This window comes from Condylura cristata, unplaced genomic scaffold, assembly GCF_000260355.1.
Source record: "Condylura cristata isolate star-nosed mole 26May11 unplaced genomic scaffold, ConCri1.0 scaffold00005, whole genome shotgun sequence".
Taxonomy (NCBI): Eukaryota; Metazoa; Chordata; class Mammalia; order Eulipotyphla; family Talpidae; genus Condylura; species Condylura cristata.
The window spans coordinates 36682852-36688618 of NW_004567106.1; positions in this window are offsets into that span (position 1 = coordinate 36682852).

Consider the following 5767-nt stretch of genomic DNA (forward strand, 5'->3'; position numbering starts at 1 on the left):
TCCAAATTAGATTTTTAAGGTAGCATTTAACTCAACAGTTTCTATAATGATATTAATGAGAGAATGCCATTTTCAAGATTCTGACAACAGTTTGAATTTTAAAGTAGTGTAGAAATTTTATTTTCTCCTCTCTTTTAACTTTTCTTCAGTGAGAGCATCAGTTAAAGTGCCAAACCCACAGAGTTCCAAAGTTCCTGGGGATATTGCCATGTTTAGTGCATCCTGGTTATTTCAGATTTTAATTATAAGCAGATAAGGTATATGGTATTGGTTGGGAGCAGGATATGAATAATACAGGATTATGGAGGCTCTCATGCCCACTTGCTCCAAAATACATTATATATAGGAACTTAATCATTTTGCCTATGGTAAGATACATTTTTTGCTTCTTAAGGATTTGACACAAACTTTGAACTACTTACAAAAAGAATAAAAATCTCAAATGTGAAATCAATTTTATCACTTATCTCTCATTTGATAATGACAGAACATAAGCAAATTTCCATCAATATTTAGAACTCAAAATTATCATGAAATGAACCTAGAATTTAGGTAAGTTCAACCAAGCATAATGGAAACAGATCACATAATCGAAAAAGAAGTTCCTGTCACATCTATATTAATTTTCAGTGGAATGATTATTGACAATGCATAAAAAACATAACTGTGAGATTGGTTCTTCTAATACAGCTAAATGACTTGGAATGTAGTATGGCAACTAATACAAACTCAAAATCTGGAATCATCAAGTGACATTTAACTTCAGTTTTGTTACTAGTAAATCAGGTTACCTTGTCAACTAATTTTTTGACCTTTCTAAACTTCAACTTTATAGACAGTAAAATAACAACAGAGGTGACATCATTTTGGAAAGATGAGTATTTGTCATAAAAATAGCATGCTATTTTAGCTATTATCTGTGGTTGTCAACTTTAATATGAATGCCAAAAGACGAGAACAACTTGCCATAATAAGAGCTAACAGATTGAGTCTCAATACCAAAAATAATTCTACAGCACTGAAAATTTACAAATAAACCTTTTTTTAAAAAAACCCAAAAGATTTATTTCAAAGAGTTCTCCAAACTCTCCCAAAACATCCATGTTATTTGATTTCCAGTCATAAATTTCTGGTAGCTGATCTAGTCTAAGATTGGCAACTAATCCTGTTTTTTCTACTATAAAATGAGGTAATCAATCCAAATTCTGTAGGATCATCTTCCAAAGAGTCACTGCAGGTAGTAAAGCTGGAAAACAAACAACTACATTTATATTACATGGTAGTCTGGAAATGAATTAAGTTATTTTATAAGTTGCCATACTTCCCGTTTATTGTCTCAAATAATTGACCAGGTGTTCAAGCAAGCCAACTTTGAGGTTTCTAAATTCTTTCCATCCTTTTTAAACCCTTGGGGCAATACTCACCTCAGCAAAAGATCAAATTCCCTCAAAGCACAGGAAGAGAGCTGTTTATTATAAGCACTAAGTGCCAAATGCATTATTGGAAAAACAGTAAAGATTATTGCACCCTCCACATGAATACCTTAGAGTTTTTTGGTGTTGTTATTGGAATTTATCTAATTGCATTTAAGAAGACTGTAATGTAATGCTGAATATTTTACCTGAAAATAAAACCACAGTAAAAAAGTCACCTTTTAGATTAGCTACCTTTTCTCTCCACCCAGGTAAATCAACAAAGGATAAAATACTGCATTACAGCACTTTTAGAAATAGTACATTAGCTCAGGATATCAGCCAAGTTTAGAAGTTCACATAGCACATCCCACTGCAAGATACGGTCTTGACGATATGGTCAAGAAAAATATATATTTTGGAACTGTCTTAATCTTATGCTAATAAAAGCAATTCAAGGCTGAAGAAATAAATATGGAAAAAGATAAATCTCTGCTTACAAGTGTTTTTTTCCTAAAAATAAGGTAAATGTAAATTTGATATACAGAAATATTAATTTTTAATTGCAGTCATTATAGTTCTTTAGAATTTAAGAGTTTTCAAAAAAACATACCATCAACTTTAATACTATCTCTATTAAAGTCAATTGATGTAAAAACAGATTATTAAATTCTCAAAATGTTGTTCTTATTAAAACTTACTGATCACTTACTTCTGGTCTAATTTCTTTCAGTGTTCCTTTTTATTTTAAAGTAGAGCTGTCTTCAGATATACAAAAAAAGACTTTAACATTTATCTTTATTTACATTACAGCAGAAAAACTATAACTTGTTATGTATGTAATTTAGTCAAGCAAAACTTACTTTTTAATTGAAGGATGCAGGCTCATTTTAATAACATTATTTTTAGACAAATTCAGTTTCTATGTAAAATTATGTAAATTAAATTACTAAGCTCTCTTTAATGACAGGTAACAAGAAATTTAGCCTTCATGTTTTTCTTTATTTTAAAGAAAATGCTAAGATTTTTAAAGCTAACTATAAATAGTTTTATAGATAGCCCCTTAGATAGACATTTTATAAATAAATGGAATAAGAATTTTAGAAAGAGGACTAAAATTTCACAACATACATAAAAGTCATAAGATTTTTACTATATAAATATTGTCAACTATAAGCTATATATTTTGTCATTACAACGAATGAAGACACTAATGAATCTTTTAGTTGTTACTATCACCCGTATATGAAATATAAACACAAATTTATAAAATATATATAAATATAAAACATAGCGATTATTTTTAACAACTATTCATATTGTGCTGTAATAGGGTTATAATAATAATTCTTCCTAATGAGTTCCTAAAAAGTTATGTTTACAGGTTGGATGAAGGTAGTGCTCAACAGTCTATTTCTGACTTTAGAAACTGACAATTATTTTAGCTTGCAAATGCTGACCTGAACTTATAATAATTAGCCCATACTCACTTTTGATTAAGGTATACAATGTTAATATGTAGTATGAAAGGTAACAAATATTTTTTTTGCAATTTAGTTGAATTCATCATATTTAAGAAGTCTTAGTTTTCATTCAATGTTGAAGCTTTCTTATAGTATCTGTTGGACAGAAACTAAACACCAATACTATCGTAGCTTATTATTGGGAGAAATATCCTAGAGTAAAGGATGGTAATGTTGCTAATTTTATTACTCCTGTGACTGATTAAAAATTTGGCCCTCATTCTTTCTGCATTTATTCATCAGCATTTGGACTTTGCAGGTTTTTCTATCATGAAGTGTGGTCTGTTTCCACACTGTATCATTCTGGCTTGGCACTGTAACTTGCTTTCACAGTATCATGTGGCAAAAGTGGCACTAGGCAGTAATAAGCCTTGGTCTCATGAGACTTGTATGGGTCTGTCTTCTTTGGATTCTTGCTATTCCATGCTGTTGAGCACAAATTCCCTCATTAAAGGATGAAATACTATGTGGAGAAGAGCTGAGATTACTTAGTGAACAGTCCTACCCTGAAACAGAGCAGTGTAATAATGAAACCAAGCAGATCACAGCTAGAGAGGGGCACCCAGCCAGATCAGAAAAAAACAGCCAATGAGCCAGCATAAGAAACTGACCCATATACTTGTAACAACAACAAAAAATGTTTATTGCTCTCTGTCACTGATCATGCAGTTGTTATGATGGCAGTAGCTCCTGGATGCTCCTTTTCCAGATGTTTTTTGTTACTTTCCTCCAAGTTTTTTCACATTGATCTTTCAATATCTGAGGAGACTGAATAAGGAAATGCAATTCTGTAGGAAAATAGTCAGGAACAACAAACAGGACTCCTAACTATAATCAAAGGTATTTAAACACAACTACCAGCACCTCCATTTCCTCTTGTGTGCAAGGTATATATGACATGTGCTTGAGTGATGAATGTATGAACAAAGGCTGATATCCCTGGTGTTTACTGCTGCACTGATATTTTATGGCTCTGTGACTTATGCTCAGACAGATTCTATACTTATGCAACTTTTCTATTCATGTACTCAAATCAATTTGGCAAAACAAAGCAGGTTGCAGTTAAAGATACATACTTGTATCAATCCTTTCAGGGCTTAATAGAAATACTAGCTGAACACTTTATTGAGAATCTATTGCAAATAATGCTCAGTAGTTTATATAGATCTTCACAGATCTTTACAACAAAAAATTAAGATAACTACCATCCCTATTTTACAAAGGAAGAAACTGAATCTCAGAACAGCTAATGGAACTTTCTAAATTCACACAGTAAATAGCAAACACAGGTATGGACACAGTGATAATCTATCCACCTAGTTAGTTAAACTTGTTTAGGGTTTTTAAAGCCTGTGCAAAAATGCGTATCTGACTTCTTGACATATATTGAAAAATAATATCTTTCAATGACGCTAGCAGTTTTATATCTTAATCAACTTATCTGCTAGCCCTTTAACATGATTCAAAGGTAATTTTATTGGTAGACCAGAATGCACAGGGATAAGTAAACAAAAAATAATTACTGACACTCCTCAGATTTAAACCAGACTTCAAACTGAAAAGTGCAGTAAAATATTCCACCCAAGGGGAAAAAAATCTTTCACCCAAGAAAATTATAAGAAGCTTAAAGGATAGGCACTTTTGTATTTTTCATGCATTATCATATAGCATATATAAACTTTTGTGATGATAATAAATATAAGTATTTGTATTCATTTCTATATGGTGAGTACAAATAAGTATAAGATGTAATTCACAGAAGTCAATCACCTTCTGGATATTTCTAGTTGCTTGAGTAAACTTGGCATAAGAATGCAGAGAAGTAAGTTCATTTATTCATCATAAACTCCCTAACAACATGAACCAAAGAACCAAAGAAGGCCAACTGGTCTTGAGTGTAGATTATGGGTAGGATTTAGAACCACAAGCTATATCAGCTGTGGATAACAGTTTATTATTTCGATTCTCTCTCACCTTATAGACAGGAAGATTGGTGTCCCTAGGAAAAAAAAAAAAGTAGAACAAAAGTCACAGCACACCAAACACCAACTCTATCTGTAAAACAGGATGGGAATAAAGTAATAAACTTCACGACAATTGAAAAAAAAATGAACTGCAGGAACAACTTAGATTTATATAAGTGTGTGTGTGTGTGTGTGTGTGTTTAGTTATATTTTATAAAGTGTGCCTAATAAGTCATATAAAATAAATAAGTTGTATGTTTATTATGTTGTTTTATAAGCGCTCAGTTTGGAGCCAATGAAGGGTTTATTGTTTTGTTTTGTTTTGTTTTTTACCCTCTCTCTACTAAATATTTTTCTACTGTGAAAAACACAGATATTTTAAGAACTAAAATGACAGACTGTAAATATGAACAATGCTGACTCAAGTTAACAGTTAAATATCTTCAATTGATATCAACAAATTTTCACTTCCTAGGAGACCCTATACAGCTTTTTAACTGATTGTAGATAACATTATACATTTAAATGTTGAGTGGACAGAGAAAAAAGATTATTTGAGTCTTTTTTTTTTACTCCTGCAATGAGATGCGAAAGCAATTTTGCCTAAAATCTTCATAAGAAATAAAAATTTTGGCCCTCCCAGGTGGCGCAGCGGGTTAAAGCACTGCACTGAGAAACTAAAGCCACTTCCGCATGAGTTCGAACCCCGCATGCCCTGGAGGTGACCACATGGCAAGACAGACCTCTCCTGACCCGCCCGCTGCTCCCCTCAGCAGTGTACTTCGTCGGATCTGCCTGTTCTGCTTCCCCTCTGTCTCTGGTGAATCCTCTCACCCTCCGCATCTCTGGCCTATACCCCAGTTCTGTA